The sequence below is a fragment of the Impatiens glandulifera genome, chromosome 1, assembly GCF_907164915.1.
Source record: "Impatiens glandulifera chromosome 1, dImpGla2.1, whole genome shotgun sequence".
Lineage (NCBI taxonomy): Eukaryota > Viridiplantae > Streptophyta > Magnoliopsida > Ericales > Balsaminaceae > Impatiens > Impatiens glandulifera.
This window is the reverse complement of record NC_061862.1, coordinates 4,966,139-4,985,041: the sequence shown is the minus strand read 5'-3', so window position 1 is coordinate 4,985,041 and position 18,903 is coordinate 4,966,139. Positions and strand designations below refer to the sequence as shown.

Below are 18,903 nucleotides of genomic sequence, written 5' to 3'. Positions count from 1 at the left end.
GGTCGGTTTCGGCAGTCTGGATACTTGGTGTGGTTAATGTAGATTCGGTTCTGAATGATGTTGTTAGATTAGTCGGTTATGTAAAGAAGCCAACAGAAAGTAAATGACACACCAGATTTTTATGGATGTTCGGAGATAAAACTCCTACGTCACCCCTTCCTCTCGAAACCGCGAGAAGGATATTCACTAAGGAATACAAATACAATCCGATCGAGACTTATTTTCTGCTCGATAACACTCGTACAATTTACACCGAAATTGTAGAACAAATTCTAACTTTCAGCACTTAGGCTTTCTAGAATAGGACACTATTATCACTTGTAGTAAATGCACTTAATATTTGTCTCACTTAGCAACTGCTCAATATCTGCTTTTTGTCCCACTTGGTAACTCTGTAACTGCATTTACTCTTCTTCAACTGCCTCCTCTTATAGGTGAAATATGCCAACGGTCATATTTCACTTTCTTGAATTTGATTGGCTGGTTAGCGGTGCAGTGATTCAGTGTCTCAGACCTGCCGGTCTTCTCCTCAGACCTGACGGTCAATCTCAGACCTGGCATCCTGTTTCAGACCTGCCGGTCTGTTAAAGCTCTCCTGCTGGGTTTGTCTTTTACTCAATGTAGGCACTGTCTGCTTGGACAGTTGTCTGTACTTTGAAGATTTCCTTTCTGGCTTATCCCGAAGTAGAAGGATCCGGTAGTACTGTTTTCTGCAGTCTACAGTCTTTCCTCAGACTTGCATGGATATGGAAGTATTCAGTCTGTTCCTTTGGTATCATTCTCAGCAGATACCCAAAGTGTCTTCTTGTGCAGGTCGGCCTCTTGACTTGGCCTAGGTTGGCCATTTGACTTGGCCGAATATCTTCTGATAGTGAAGTGACCGGACTTCTTCCGGTCTTGTGGATTGATCGGCTTTTTGAGCTTTGGCTTTTAGGCTTTGGCCGATCCTTCCTTTGTTTAGTCACGTTCCAAGTGTGCTTGATCGGTTTGATAGCTTGACCGGTTCGGTTACTTCACTTGGTTTTCTTATTCATCCGGTCCGGTTCCTCGTTCCTGCATAGGAAGTTTGTTTAAGTTAGGTTTATTTGAACTGGTATGAATTTATCTAACAATATGCTACTTTTTATATATTTTTATTATCCTAATTATTTGTTTTATAATATTATGTTAAACATTATGAATCTATGATTAATTATAAAAGTTCATAAAAAAAAACATTAATCTATCGAAAATAAAAAAAAAAAATTGATTTTCAATATTAACCGTTAATTTATAATTTAGTTGTTACATACACAATTATATCTCTTTACACTTAAAGTATTCTCTTGAATATGATTATTAAAACAAAGCTATATATAATGTGCTCTATATAAGAGAACACAATTAATATGTTTTGAATCAAGAAATTCAAGAATAAAGACATTCACACCTCAGAAAGAGGATTTGTCTTATTTATTAGTTTTACTGCCAAGAAATTTCATTTAGCTGGAGCGGAGCAACAACAAACAAGACAATATATTATTTGTAAGCTGAAGATCAAATCTCATTGAAAGATAAAAGACAAACATACATCAATTATAAAATATAAATTCATTCATATTTGTATTTTCTATCCCAAATCAAGTCAACCACAGGGAAAATGAAATTAACCCACTGTTCAACTTTAATTTGACATGTAGAATAATTCTCACATGTCAAAATCAAAAACATCATCAACAACAATGAAACAACCTATAATAGTTTTGGCCATCCATCTGTAATCTCTCAAGTACACAGTCAGGAACAAACAATCATAAGAAACAACAAACAGTTCATAATCTTTTCAATTGGGGGATGGAATGTAAGTTAAGATATCACTTTATGTTTCCCAGCTTCAGCTTCTTCTTGTTCTTGCTGCTGTTGAAGGATAAGGCCATCTTGGGTGGCGGCAGGGTCCAGATCCAGGGTCCAGATCCCAACAGCATTCTGGCAGATCATCAGTCCTTTCTCCACCTCTAATTCGCCAACAAGGAACACGATGTGAGAATCTCAACATTTCCTTCTTCAAAACCCAACAAATGGAACCCTTATCTGGGTTCCTCCCATACACAGTCATGTAACCATTTACTTTCACCAGCGGACTCATGCAAACCCCATCTTATTCATCATAATCCATCATAACTTCCACCATCTCATATTGATGCCTAACTTCAGAGGGGGTCTCCCTGTTCCATTCCGATGACCAGTTCTTGTATATGGCCCATATAATAAATATATAATATTATTATAATTTTCATTAATTTATTTTATGACAAAAGAGAGGTTAATAATTAATAATTGTGAAAGAATGTAAAGAAGTCCCACATCGGTTCAAAAACAAAAAACAAGCAGAGAAAGAACACAATCTAATCGATTTTTTTTAAATCAGGTTTACCAACCGATGTTGAAGTTGCATAAACTATTTGCATTGTGCTCTTTGTTGACGAGAAACTGATTCAATTCGTAGTTCGATTCAACCTCTCATTAAAAAAGATATAACTTGGTTTTATTTCATCTCTTCAACAAGTTTGGTAATAACATAATTGTCCTATCGTTCCGGAACAAGTATTAAAAGTGATTATAGAAAAGAGAATTAAGGATCCTAAATCAATATTGTAATTAAAAAACCATTTTTTAGAATATATATTTTGAATAGAAAAACAACTTTGACAAAAAAAAAATGATTAGATAAAACGAAACGAAGTAGTGTCATTGACATAACAGATGTCACAAGTCTTTGTCAAAAGATGAATAAGTCCATTTATTCGCTTAGATAGACACTTCGAACATAAACTGAAATATTCTGGAACTACAACGATAATTATTAAATCGTTAGCACCGCATAAAAGCATTGCTCATAAAGTATGTTTAATTGGTTATAATTCTCTTTTGACTCTGCGCTATTAATATCACTATTATCCGTGAGTAATAATAGAATAATTCTATTATATTTATAGACCATTCTTTATTTTCTCGAAAATGCACTACAACAAATCACACTTTCAGCCACCTTTATATACCAACGCTTATTAAGCGTGGGTAAAAATTAAAAAAAGTAAAAACTTTTGGCAACCTTTATACTTTACAACCACCTTTATTTTTTTTATATACAAACTTTGTTAAAAACCTTAAAATTTAACTATTATAAATTTAATATTTTTTATGTTTTATTTTCAAACTTTATAAATATTTTATTTCACTATTTTAAAATTTTAAAATAAAATTTAATTTAAAAATTTTGTAACATTATTAAATTTTTTTATAAACATCTGTCTTTTATTTAAGTATTTAAAATTAAATAAATAAAAAATAAAAAGTAATATAAACCAAAAATAAATAAATTAAACATTATATTATATTTAATAATAAAATTTTAACTTATATATATATATATATATTTTAAAACTAGAATCAGTTTTTAATTATCAAGCCTAACTCATTTTCCTTGGAAAATATGAGCAAATGACCCTAGAAACAGGGTGAAATGCGGAAAGTGCGGGTGAATAATTTAAATACCGTTGGTGACATCTTTTAATGTTTTTGGACAAAAATGCCCTGTTGCGTCACGCAATCTTAGGTTGCGTGATGCAATTTTTTATTTTTTTATTTTTTCAAAAAATTTTAATTATGAGTTTTTTTTTAACGAAAATGCCCAAGTTGCGTCACGCAACCCCAGTTGCGTTACGCAATCGCGTCACGCAACCCCAGTTGCGTTACGCAATCGCGTCACGCAACCCCAGTTGCGTTACGCAATCGCGTCACGCAACCCCAGTTGCGTTACGCTATCGCGTCACGCAACTCCAGTTGCGTTACGCAATCGCGTCACACAACCCCAGTTGCGTCACGCAATCGCGAGACGAAAAAAATTTAAAAAATAAAAATAAAAAATATGGTTGAGTCACGCAACTGAAGTTGCGTTACGCAAGTGTACAATTGTCATTAAAAAAAGAGGGTCACCAACGCTATTTAAATTATTCACCCGCACTTTCCGCATTTCCCCCTGTTTTTAGGGTTATCTGCTCAAATTTCCCTTTTCTTTCTACGCTGACCAATTCTTTCTAACCTAAAAAATCATTCTTCCTGTTAATCAGACTATCATCCTTCTACTCTCTACAGCCAGATGTCCGTGCTATCATCCTTCTACTCTCTGCAGCCAAATGATCGTGCGCACGAGGTTAGTTACATTCTTCTTCAACCATTAGGGCTTGCCTTCATCTGCACTATCATCCCTTGACTCTCTGCAGCCAGATTGTCGCACCTACGAGGTTAGTTACATTCTTCTCCGACCGTTAGGGTTTTCCTTCATCTGGGAGTCTTGCAAGTCTTTTGAGTGATAAATGGTTCTACTTATCTGTTTTAAGGATGCAACAAGGTTTATATGCGATTTATTTAGGTCACTGGTTTTATTTTTCATGTCTGGCTCATAAATTTACCCCTTGTTGTTGTATTTTGGATTTCTCAGTTATTTTCAGTTGGATTTTGATGTTAGGTTGTTATCGCTGCACTAGATGATTAAACCATCTTTATGAGTGAGAAATGGTTATACTTCTTTGTTTTAAGGATGAATTAGAGTATATATTTGACTTATTTAGTTGAACCATCTTTATAAGTGAGTTGTTGTACTCTCCATACAAATTACAACTTACAAGCGCACTCACATGTATATAGTTTGTATAAAATCCAGATGATTAGTTCGCAACCTTTAATTTCCCAGGTCATAATATGTTTTCCCTTGATTTGTTTGTTTGTGTAATAATATTTGTGCCTGCATTATAGTGTGATGATGAAAGTGGTCACATAATTCTAATTTAGCTACAGGGATACAACTTGAACTAATTTGAATCCCAACAAATTAGGGCTGAAGCAGTATCCTTTATCATGTGTTTGGATTCTACATCTGTTTATAAATCATACAAAATAGTATATTTGTCTTTCAATTAAACTGATACAGAGGTTGTTTATAATCAGACAACAAACAAAAGTCCTGGTATTAGATTAGCTTCTAAGAATACATATCTTTTTTAGGATCTCTTAACATTGTTCGTCTCTACAAGAAATGATTTATTCTTTGTTGTATGCACATGTTTGACGAATTTAGATATATATGAATTTGGTATTTTCTGGTATAGTGGTATTACCTAAATGATTGAGTCTTCTCGAGAGCAGGGGCAAGAGAAGATAAGGTCTCTTATCATGCCTAGAACAATTAGAATGTAAGAATTTATTTTTGAAGAGAATTAACTATTGTGTAAAAAATTAATTTGCGCATCTAAACGAAAATATTTTTGAAGTATTACAATTAAAAGGGAGTATGTTGTCAGATAAAGAGTGAAATACTTTTATTTATTACAATTTTATTGAATTATAATTCAAATAATACATTAATAAATATTATGGATTAAATTTTCGTAGATAAGAAAAATTCAAAGTTTAAACTCAATTGTAGGGTGCATCCGATTAGAGGACCCAACAAAAAAGGCGTATGCCACATATTGCAAAGAATAGTTCGCTTTGTGTTCAGTGCTTGGCTTCGTAATTTTTTCTAATCACCAACTCCCCTCTTATAATAATATCCGATCCTTATTTTCACTTCATCTAACAATGTGGGACATCACACTTTTTTTGTCATTATTGAGCCTAATGGTTTTTTCTTCCTTTATTTAAAGAATAGGATAATTCAATAATATTTTCAAGAATTTGATACTTTTAAGTATATTATTTATCAAACTTATATATAAAGGTTAATAACAAAAATATTACAATGATTTATTAGTTTAGCTCCAATAAAAAGAGTTTTATTTTAAATATTTGATTTTCACTAAAAACACTTTAATTTTGATTTTTTTTCTCAAACTAACTAACTTATTAAAATGAAAAAAATAGAAGACATGTTTTGGCTTCTAGTTAGTAGGGCCTTTGTCCCTTTTTTATTCTCTCTTCTAACTAAATGACTTCTCAAGAGCGGGGGCAAGAGAAGATAAGGTCCCTTGTCATGCATAGAACAATTTGGATGTAAGAATTTTATTTTGAACACAATTAACTATGATGTAAAAAATTAATCTGCGCATCTAAACGAAAATAATTTTGAAGGATTACAATTCAAAGGAAGTATGCCAAATAAAGAGTGAAATACTTTTATTTATTACAAAAAAAATAAAATAAAATATAATTCAAACAATACATTAATAAATAATATGAATTAAATTTTCGTCAATAAGAAAAATTTAAAATTTAAACTCTGCTAAATTAAAAAAATATATAAATATTCCAAAACTTGATTGGATAAGATTATAGTTGTGTTTACAAATATAGATTTTATAACTTAATTTAATCATATCCTATACCAGCAAAGTAAGGTCTTTGTATAACTCAATTTAATCATATTATAACTCTTATATAAGATACTTGAAAAAAAAATTGAATATTGGTAAAACATTATTAGTTTTACAATAAGTTAAATTTAAATATATAATATTATTATAATTTTCATTAATTTATTTTATGACAAAAGAGAGGTTAATAATTAATAATTGTGAAAGAATGTAAAGAAGTCCCACATCGGTTCAAAAACAAAAAACAAGCAGAGAAAGAACACAATCTAATCGATTTTTTTTAAATCAGGTTTACCAACCGATGTTGAAGTTGCATAAACTATTTGCATTGTGCTCTTTGTTGACGAGAAACTGATTCAATTCGTAGTTCAATTCAACCTCTCATTAAAAAAGATATAACTTGGTTATATTTCATCTCTACAACAAGTTTAATAATAACATAATTGTCCTATCGTTCCGGAACAGGTATTAAAAGTGATTATAGAAAAGAGAATTGAGGGTCCTAAATCAATATTGTAATTAAGAAACCATTTTTTGGAATATATATTTCGAATAAAAAAGCAACTTTGACAAAAAAAAAAATGATTAGATAAAACAAAACGAAGTAGTGTCATTGACATAACAGATGTCACAAGTCTTTGTCAAAAGATGAAAAAGTCCATTTATTCGCTTAGATAGACACTTCGAACATAAAATGAAATATTCTAGAACTACAAAGATAATTATTAAATCGTTAGCACCGCATAAAAGCATTGCTCATAAAGTATGTTTAATTGGTTATAATTCTCTTTTGACTCTGCGCTATTGATTACACTATTATCCGTAAACAATAATAAAATAATTCTATTATATTTATAGACCATTGTTTATTTTCTCGAAAATGCACTACAACAAAACATACTTTCAGCCACCTTTATATGCCAACGCTTATTAAGTCGTGGGTAAAAATTAAAAAAGTAAAAACTTTTGCCACATTTATACTTTACAACCACCTTTATTTTTTTATATATACAAACTTTGTTAAAAACCTTAAAATTTAACTATTATAAATTTAATATTTTTTATGTTTTATTTTTAAACTTTATAAATATTTTATTTCACTATTTTAAAATTTTAAAATAAAATTTGACTTAAAATTTTATTTACACTAAAATTTATTTAATAAAATTTAAAACTTTTATAACATTATTAATTTTTTTATTAACATCTGTCTTTTATTTAAGTATTTAAAATTAATTAAATTAAAAGTAAAAAATAATATAAACCAAAAATAAATAAATTAAACATTATATTATATTTAATAATAGAATTTTAACTTATATATATATATTTTAAAACTAGAATCAGTTTTTAATTATCAAGCCTAACTCATTTTTTTCTACGTTGACCAATTCTTTCTAACCTAAAAAATCCTTCTTCATGTTAATCAGACTATCATCCTTCTACTCTACAGCCAGATTTCCGTGCTATCATCCTTTTACTCTCTACAGCCAGATTGTCGTGCGTACGAGGTTAGTTACATTCTTCTTCAACCATTAGGGCTTGCCTTCATCTGCACTATCATCCCTTGACTCTCCGCAGCCAGATTGTTGCACCCACGAGGTTAGTAACATTCTTCTCCGACCATTAGGGTTTTCCTTCATCTTCGGGTCTTGGAAGTCTTTTGAGTGATAAATGGTTCTACTTATCTGTTTTAAGAATGCAACGAGGTTTATATGCGATTTATTTAGGTCACTGGTTTTATTTTTCATGTCTAGATCATAGTTTTCCCCTTGATGTAGTGTTTTGGATTTCTCAGTTATTTTCAGTTGGATTTTGATGCTAGGTTGTTATCGCTGCACTAGATGATTAAACCATCTTTATGAGTGAGAAATGGTTATACTTCTTTGTTTTAAGGATGAATTAGAGTATATATTTGACTTATTTAGTTGAACCATCTTTATGAGTGAGCCGTTGTACTCTCCATACAAATTACAACTTACAAACGCACTCACATGTATACATGTATATAGTTTGTATAAAATCCAGATGATTAGCTCGCAACCTTTAATTTCCCAAGTCACATGTAATATGTTTTCCCTTTATTTGTTTGTTTGTGTAAGAATATGTGTTCCTACATTATAGTGTGATGATGAAAGTGGTCACATAATTCTGATTTAGCTACAGGGATACAACTTGAACTAATTTGAATCCCAACAAATTAGGGCTGAAACAATGTCCATTATTGTGTGTTTGGATTCTACATCTGCTTATAAATCGTACAAATTAGTGTATCTGTCAACTGAGACAAAAGTTGTTTATAATCAAACAGCAAACAAAAGTCCTGATATTAGATTAGCGTCTAAGAATACATATCTTTTTTGAGGATCTCTTAACATTGTTCGTCTCTACAAGAAATGATTTATTCTTTGTTGTATGCACATGTTTGAAGAATTTGGATATATATGAATTTGGTATTTGCTGGTATAGTGGTATTAAGAATCATCACAAGAAAGGAAAAGGTGGATGAATTCCTTGTAATTTTACCTGTTTATGGTGACATTTAATATAGGTTTTATTAGGAAGGGTGTTATGAATTCCCCAATCGTTATTAAGTCTTCTTTGGTTGTTCCTAATTGGATTCCTTTAATTTTCTATCACCTGTCAATGTACTTTCTTGTCTTTATTGAGTATTTTTTTGTTTGATATGTATAAACTTATAAAATCAGTTTTATATAGGGTACAGAAAACGAGTACTAGTCACCAAAGTGAATGGAATGTTTGGAAACTATTCTACCACCGGTGCTTATATTATATAATGAAAAGGCTTATAACATAACTGGAGTTACATAGTATTGTTAAAAAAGTTAGTTTTTAACCAATGGATAAATATAACTTGTGTCTGTTGGATTAGATGGACAGTTGTTGTCGCACCATTAGTAGATTATGTTTTGCCATTATGCTTATATTATATCAATGGAAAGGCCTATAACATAACCGGGGTTACATAGTATTGTTAAAAAAGTTAGTTTTTAACCAATGGATAAATATAACTTGTGTCTATTGGATCAGATAGACAATTGTTGTCGCACCATTAGTAGATTATGTTTTTCCATATAATGTTATCAGGGTTTATATCAAGGTAGATTGTTTAACAGAAGGATTATATTTTGAACGAATAGTTTTAAAATGCCCACATTAGTTAACGATACAATCATTTATCCATGTGGGTGTAAGTTTTCTCCGATAACTTCTCCTAATCCTATTATGCAATAATTATAAGAAAGAGTCAGAATAGAAGGTTAGTATTCAGTAATAATAATTGTTTTACAAAATGATGATTTCAAAACTAAGGGTGAATGCATTTGCAGGTATCGCCTTCATCAACACTTGAATCGTCATTTGAGTCCCTCCATGTGAAGAAATTTGATAGTATTGATATTTCTTTCGCCAAAGGTATGTTGGTTTTGATTTCATGGTGATTATGACTTTGTTTCAATGGGAAATATAAAAGGGAACTTTGTAAGGAGGAGAGTATAGATTTCCACACTATTCATTTATTGCCTATAACCTAGGGATCTATTCTCATTTTATTGGACCTGAAATAAATATAAAATAAATATAAGTTGTTTAGTATAAAGGACAAAATTGACTGGATATTGGTATGCTAATAATTACAGTGTGTTGTTATCCTTTACTCTTACATCTCTTTGTGAAAATTTTCTTGTTATGATCCATATAGATTGCATTGACAGGATGGTGAATTCCATAGGCATGTCGTAGAAGATTTCTCCCTCACTCAAGCACATAGTGAATATATTTGATGAAAGTAGTCAAAGGTCACCATTATGTTTACTTCATTTGATAGTATAAATGAAGAATTTCATGAAACTTACAACATCAATGATAATGCTGAGTTGGATGATACTGGAATTGAAGATTTTGAAACATGGGGTTTCGAGAATGAAGATACGAATGGGGAAGACCCTATTTCCAGAGGTGATTATGAGGTTTTCTTTCAAACCTTCTTAACTTATGTCATTTGGGTTAAATGTTTAAAATATTATAAAAATAAAGTATTTGGTTGATTATTTGAATGAATTAATTCATGGTGGGAAATATTTGTATTATTTTCAAATAACCTTTCATCAAACAAGGCCTAGAATTATGTAATATCCTTTTGTCCTAGCATTGAAAAAGAGTAAAGGATGATTCTTTACAATAATTCTGGTTGAATCTTGCAGGAGAATTAATCATCTATTTTTCAACCCCTATTGTGGAAGATAGAATAGAGAATGTGAGGAATATTTGTTTCTGAGTTTGGGGCTTAATTTAAAACATAATGTACGGGTACGGGTGTGTCCTGATCATTGGAAGTATCAGAAAGTAGGTAGGCCTTATAAGCTTATGGAAGGAATATTACAATTACAGTTCTCAATTTCTTTCCTATTTAAAATAATTCATATGTTTATTATTATTTTTATTCTTCTAGGTTTGTAGGTTTAACTGAAGCATCCAATGAAGATGTTCATAGTGATGTAGAGGACAATAACACACTTATTCCTCAGCCTCGTTAGGTTGGTTAAAAAGTATCTGATTGTTTCATTATTTTAAATAATACAAATCATAGGATCTGTAAAATGCTATTCCAGAGATTGTCATATAGTTGCTTACCAATAAAAGGTCAGAAATAAAGAAAACTATAGATTTGGAGCTCCTATTGTTGTTATATGACTATCCCTTTATATAGTACTTCCTTTGAACATAAAAATAGAGTTAGTTATATTACTTGTATAATAGAATTCTATAGCTTTGGTTGTTCATAGAATCACTCACTTTCTGTTAGGAAACATCTTTTAATTTTTTTGGTACAAACATGTTACGTGGACAATGATGTGAGGTGGGATTTAATTGATTGTATCTTGTATTTGTAAAGGGTGAGGGTTTATCTTATTGACTCTATATTTATCTTCATTCTTTTCTTTTGTATCTGATTGACGAGTCTATTTGAAAATGAGTGTTTTGTTACATAGACTCTCTCAGAAATGAATTTTTTCGGAATATGATCTAAATGAAGTGTATACCATTGTAAATATTTCTTTGTAAATATTTCTTTTGATGATCATATGTTAAGTTGTAATAGTTTAAGTGTATTTACTAATTAACTATTGTGAATTCAACATGTAAATAAGATTGAAGTAAACTATTGTGAATTCAACATGTAAATAAGATTGAAGTCAGTTATGACAAAACATCTAAACATGTGGATGTTCAGGCATTAAAAGAAATTGTTTGGAACCACTTACAAGTATACAAGGAATCAATCAGATCTAAATAGTCTTCATATCTAAATCTGACTAGTTGTTTTTTCTTTTGGATGATTTTATGAACAATAATTATAGGATGAACAACAATTACCTCTTCTTCCTCTGTCGTAGAATTACAGTATTATTCGATTAATAATTACAGTATCATTCAATCATTTGAACTAACCATATAATGATTGGAGATGTTTTTCCAAAGAATTGAAACACCATCTAATAAGATTGGTCAAGTAAATTATTTACCATTCATAATATTTAATGTTTTTATATGGTTTTGCTTCTTTTAGGTTATCTTGTATGTTCATGCTACATGGTGTCATCCTACCGGAACTGTTCACATAGAAATACCCTGAACGGTGCCGATATGTACTTAGAAAATTTGAGTTCCTACATTGAATTAGGACTTGAGTGTATTGGTATTTTGTTTATGTGCATTTTTTATTTTTTGTATGCGAGTGTATTAGTATTTTTTTTCTTTTGAGTTTTTCTTTTGTTGTGAATATTTATAACACACCATATTAGAACTTGAACATGTATGTTTTTATGGATTTTATCGTTTCTTCGGCTAATTTCGAAAAGAAAATGGATTAATAAAATTTGCCCCATCTTTTAGAAAAATAATCTTACAAAACTCACACTGGAATTTGGAACTAAAGTAGTAATTTTATATGCAAACATAAAGCAATATAATACAAAAAGATGGTTATTTAGTCTCATTTTGTTTTGGGAGTTTTGATGATTAATTTTTTGTGTTAGACATGTAAATGAAGGGAAATTTGGATTAGTAAATGACAAAGTCAATCCGAAAAATTTGTGATTTCTAGTTACTATGGTCTTCTTATCAAGTTTATTTTATACAAATGCTTAGAGATGCTTAGATATTGAGTTACGTTGATTATTTTGAAATTGGATAAAAGATGTATATACATAGGTACAAAAAACAATATATAACCAGAAGGCAATAACAACACAAATTATAACACAAGGAGAGGGTGGTCCTAGGAAACTATGTTTTTTTAACACAAAAAAAAATGGAAACCCTCATTTATCATCTTAATTAGATGATGTATGGAAGACCCTAGTAAGCCAATGGAAAAAAGAAGGCAATAACACTACAACTTATAACATAAGAAGATGGTGGTCCTAGGAAAGTATAACAATTTAACACAAAAAATGGAAAACTCATTAGCCTCATTTAAAATTTTTTATGTATGGAAGACCCAGTAAGCCATTAGAAACAAGAAGGCGATAACAATACAACTTATAACATAAGGAGATGATGGTCCTAGAAAAGTATGTGCTTTTAACAAAAAGAAATGGAAGAACTCAGTAAGCTTCACTTTCATCCAAGAAGATGATGTATGGCAGACCCAAATCAGCCAATAAAAGTCAATTTCATCATCATTTTTCCATATAAATGCACCCGAGAATTGAACACGGGTCTGTACCGTGGCAGGATACTATTCTACCATTAGACCACTGGTGCTTCTTGATACAACCAATATATTTAAGTCATACATTTAATATTATCTTATTAGATTTTGTTAACATTGTAATTTTTGGGTCAATCTCTTCCTACATCATAGATTTAATAGAAACAGTCAAATCTCTACATAATAGATTTTATTAACATTGAAGATGATTTATTTTTAGAAGTTCTCATTCTTCTTCCAACACTATTTTAGTAAATTATTGTATATACTGGTTTATAACACTAAAATGTTTTCTTAAATAAGACTTTTTTTTAATAAACAACATAATATCATTAAATAAAAATACCCATAAAGGGTAAAAAATTACAAAAGTTTAGGATTCAGATAGAACAAGTATTTGCCAAAAATGAATGACCAACAAGATAAAAAATAGAAAAAACAACCGGTATGAGAACAAAAGTAAATGACACAAACAATGAAGCTTAGAACGGCTTGAAATTAGAAGTAATGGTGATTTTTCATATGCAATGCTCCATCTTTAACAAATCAACCAATTTTTTCCACAAGTCAGAATTTGCCTCCACGTTTGAATGAGTGAGTTTCCATCAAAGATAATTTCATTCCAAAAAAACTCCACATCATTTCGAACTCTTGAAAATGTTTGCGATTCCTCTCCATCCAAATATTATAAACAATGTTTACAAAGAAACATTTGAAGACATTTGAACTAAAGTTATTGCTCTTTGTCTTGATGATTGTCATTTCTTGATATCAAATTTCTTCACATTGAGGGACTCAAATGACGATTCAAGTGTTGATGAAGGCGATACCTGCAAATGCATTCACCCTTAGTTTTGAAATCATCATTTTGTAAAATAATAATTATTACTGAATACAAACTTTCTAGTCTGACTCTTTATTAGAATTATTGGAGAATAAGATTAGGAGAATTTATTGGAGAAAACCTACACCCACATGGATAAATGATTGTATCGTTAACTAATGTGGGCATTTTAAAACTATTCGTTCAAAATATAATCCTTCTGTTAAATAATCAACCTTTATATAAACTCTGGTAACATTATATGGAAAAACATAATCTACTAATGGTGCGACAACAACTGTCCATCTGATCCAACAGACACAAGTTATATTTATCCATTGGTTAAAAACTAACTTTTTTTACAATACTATGTAACCCTAGTTATGTTATAGGCCTTTCCATTGATATAATATAAGCATAATGACAAAACATAATATATTAATAGTGCGACAACAACTGTCCATCTGATCCAACAGACACAAGTTATATTTATCCATTGGTTAAAAACTAACTTTTTTAACAATACTATGTAACCCCAATTATGTTATAGGCCTTTCCATTGATATAATATAAGCATCAATGGTAGGATAGTTTCCAAACATTCTATTCACTTTGGTGACTAGTACTCGTTTTTTGTACCCTGTATAAAACTGATTTTATAAGTTTATACATATCAAACAAAAAAAATACTCAATAAAGATAAGAACGTACATTGATAGGTGATAGAAAATTAAAGGAATCCAATTAGGAAAAATTAAAGGAATTCAATTAGAAAAAACCAAAGAAGCCTTGACCGGGCATAGAGGAGCGAATGAAAAAGGGACGAAGACCCTACTAACTAGAAGCCACAACATGTCTTTTATTTTTCCATCTAAGTTAGTTAGTTTGAGAAAAAAAATCAACAAATGTCATTATGTGCAAACCGGTAAAGTACACATAAAAAAACTACACTATTTTCCCTCCGGTCGCCGGCGTACGCTTCGGAGAGGAAAAAGGGTAAAAAAAATTTGGACCATTCTTGTGTGTCATTTTTGCGCAGGGGCCATGCTAATCTTCTCTGTATCGTTCAAATTTTATCGAATGTCCCTGAAGAGACATAACCATCTCTCATTCTTAAAAAGACTTCATTCTTAAGTTAGAGGAGCGATGTGGGATCAATTTTAGAAAATGAATGGACAACTGCTATTTTTTGTGATCGACTGTTAGAGTGTTTTTCGAGGAACGCATGTTCTTTATAGAGAATGAGGGTCTTTCAAAGTATTCCCTTGATTTATAGGGTTTTTTCTTTTGAGGGAATATTGATTTTATGAGAGAAAAAGAATGGGGAGCTACCCATTATGTCATGTTGATAAGGTGTCCAAGGGCCGAGCTAGGATTTAAAATCTAGTCGGGATAAGTTATTTCCATAAAATTTACCCGGCTAGAATGATAATAATATGAAAAAAAAGTATACGTAGTTTACGGTCGTTAGGTCCCTTCATCGACCGGAGAACTCAATAGCGACGATATTTCTCCCCGTCGTTATTTCCATTCGCATGCAAACTGTTTTGAGTTACCCGAGCTGTACATAGACATTCGTCATAATAACTATAACATAAGTTTATTATATATCAAATACGAGTCATATACCTTGTTTGAAAGTACGAGTTATAACCACCATCATAGTAATAACTTCAATTCAAATTAAAGTGTTTTTAGTGAAAATCAAATGTTAAAAATAAAACTCTTTTTATTGGAGCTATACTAATAAATCATTGTAATAGTTTGTTATTAACATTTGATAAAATAATATATAGTTAAAAGTATCAAATTCTTGAAATTATTATTGAATTATCCTATTCTTTAAATAAAAGAAAAAAAAACACCATTAGCCTCAATAATGACAAAAAAGTGTGTTGTCCCACATTGTTAGATGAAGTGAAAATAGGGATTTGATATTATTATAAGAGGGGAGTTGGTGATTAAAAAAAATTATGAAGCCAAGCACTAAACACAAAGCGAACTATTCTTTCGCCTTTTACTAAAGAATACCGTGTGTTCTTTGCAATACGTGGCATACGCCTATTTTTGTTAGGTCCTCTAATCGGAGGCACCCTACAATTGAGTTTAAACTTTTAATTTTTCTTATCTACGAAAATTTAATTCATATTATTTATTAATGTATTATTTGAATTATACTTAAAAGAAAGTTGTAATAAATAAAAGTATTTCACTCTTTATCTGACAACATACTCCCTAATTGTTTTGTGCATGACTAGGGACCTTATCTTCTCATGCACCTGTTCTCACGAAGACTCAATCATTTAGTTAGAGAAGTGTGATCCACAATGGTGGATAATTTGGTTAGAGAGAAATCGTAGATCTTTCAACAATCTTAAATGACCGTTGCAGATCCAACACAATGCTATCATTTTAACATTATATGATGTTCGATGTGGGAAGCCGATAGATTCAGTTGGAGAGCTCATTTCCTTTTTGGAAGATCTCCGCACATGTTAATTTTGTAATATTTGTGTGATTTTTTTTTATAAATTTAATGTTTTTGTCGTTATGTGTAAACGACTATCCATTCATAATATTATTGCATGAATCATTTAAAAAAAGCATCATAGAGTTTTATTTCAGGGGTGAGAAAGTTTAAAAGCGAGAGAGCTTGGATATCAATGCTCCATTAAAGCTTCAACCAACATTTAAAATTTCAAAAAAATAAAATTCTTCATTTTTATAAATTAAAATATGAATTCTTTGAAAAGCTAACTCATATTTTTGCAATCTTTACAGGTTCCTACCCTTTCTTATTCACAACTCACAAGTGCGTTTGAATTTCTCTAAAATTCAGTATTTTTTTATATCGCAAAATGACGAACCCAGACGCATGCCTTAAGAATATATGAGTACAATAATTAAATCTAGTTTAGGAAATAAGCTAGAGCCTTAGACATGTGGATATGATTTGAATAAATTATCAAATAAAAGTATAAAAATCATATTTTCAAAAAATGACAAAACGTTTGTAGTAGAGATCATTCATTTCGGTGGGCACTTGAGACATAATATTGATGACTTTTCTCACGTGTAACCAAACACCGGACCAAATCGAAATTTCTAAGTCGTGTTTGACTAAAAAAAAATATTTTTCCTGCCTCATTTCTCGCTGAGTAAATTAAGTAACAACTTTAAAAGAGTCAAAGCTAGTATAATTTTGTTTAAGTCCTATTTGTGGTTTATCATCACACACTTAGGCAAATTCGAGAGAGTCATTTCCTCGTCTCGTTTTACGAGATTCAATATAAATGTAGGCCACAAGACTTAGCAAAACATTGACAAATTAAAATTTAATTATAGTCGCACTCACTATTTTGGTTCTTATCTCATTCGAGATTCGAGAGAAAAGTGAGTTCTAGGGCGTAAATTATCGAGTCTGAACGTTTCGAAAAATGTCGATAAAAGACATTAGAGTACCAAAGGCTAATGTGCTAATATAAGAACTGGAAATAGTTCGAGAAAATGTGCTCTAATTTTTTCCCAATAATCGAATACTTTTGAGAGAAACCAAACAAGGCCAGATGAATCACTAGTAGTGATAATCTTAAAAAATTATTGTTAAAAAGAGTAGGGTATTAATAACATTTTTTTTAACTTTTTTCTCATTAACAAAGTGAAGTTTTTAAAAACTTTCAAATTAATTTAGAATGTTCAATCAATCATTATATGTACTCATTTTAAACTATCACAATAGATTATCCTTCCGTGAGGGGAAATGAAATTTGAGGAAATGACCTCACTAATAGGGTGAATAGCGGATAATGTGAGTGCATAATTTAAATAGTGTTGTTGACCCTCTTTTTTTAATGACAATTATACCCTTGCGTAACGCAACTTCAGTTGCGTGATGCAAGCGAATTTTTTTTTATTTTTTTTCTATTTTTTTTCGTCTCGCGATTGCGTGACGCAACTGGGGTATTTTCGTTCAAAAAAATTTATAATTAAATTTTTTTGAAAAATAAAAAAATAAAATAACTGAGGTTGCGTGACGCAACGAGGGCATTTTCGTCGAAAAACAGTAAAAGGGGTCACTAGCGCTTTTTTTTAACTCTGCACTTTCCGCATTTAAGACATTATTGAGGGTCATCTCCTCAAATTCCCCCCTTAGGAGAGATTTATGTTTTATTTCGATTTATTTTTTAATTCATTTGTTTATTTTATTTTATTTTATTACAAAATATAAATTTTGATTAGAAAAATGCATTAGCTTCTTTTGAATATGCTACTTTTTATATATTTTTATTATCCTAATTATTTGTTTTATAATATTATGTTAAACATTATGAATCTATGATTAATTATAAAAGTTCATAAAAAAACATTAATCTATCCAAAATAAAAAAAAAGATTTGATTTTTAATATTAACCGTTAATTTATAGTTTAGTTGTTACATACACAATTATATCTCTTTACACACTTAAAGTATTCTCTTGAATATGATTATTAAAACAAAGCTATATATAATGTGCTCTATATAAGAGAACACAATTAATATGGTTTGAATCAAGAAATTCAAGAATAAAGACATTCACACCTCAGAAAGAGGATTTCTCTTATTTATTAGTTTTACTGCCAAGAAATTTCATTTAGCTGGAGCGGAGAAACAACAAACAAGACTATATATTAGTTGTAAGTGAAGATCAAATCTCATTGAAAGATAAAGACAAACATACATCAATTATAAAATATAAATTCATTCATATTTGTATTTTTTATCCCAAATCAAGTCAACCACAGGGAAAAGGAAATTAACCCACTGTTCAACTTTAATTTGACATGTAGAATAATTCTCACATGTCAAAATCAAAAACATCATCAACAACAATGAAACAACCTATAATAGTTTTGGCCATCCATCTGTAATCACTCAAGTACACTGTCAGGAACAAACAATCATAAGAAACAACAAACAGTTCATAATCTTTTCAATTGGGGGATGGAATGTAAG

The 18,903-nt window shown here is 30.4% G+C and overlaps 1 non-coding gene and 1 pseudogene across 1 annotated transcript; one reads left to right on the top strand and one right to left on the bottom strand.

The window, feature by feature from the left end:
• Positions 1–14,909: 14,909 nt before the first annotated feature.
• LOC124923049 lies at positions 14,910–15,005 on the bottom strand (annotated as a pseudogene).
• Positions 15,006–15,886: 881 nt separating this feature from the next.
• LOC124922908 lies at positions 15,887–16,001 on the top strand. The gene has a single exon (XR_007097956.1). It is a non-coding gene; the product is annotated as a U5 spliceosomal RNA (small nuclear RNA).
• The last annotated feature ends 2,902 nt before the right edge of the window (positions 16,002–18,903 follow it).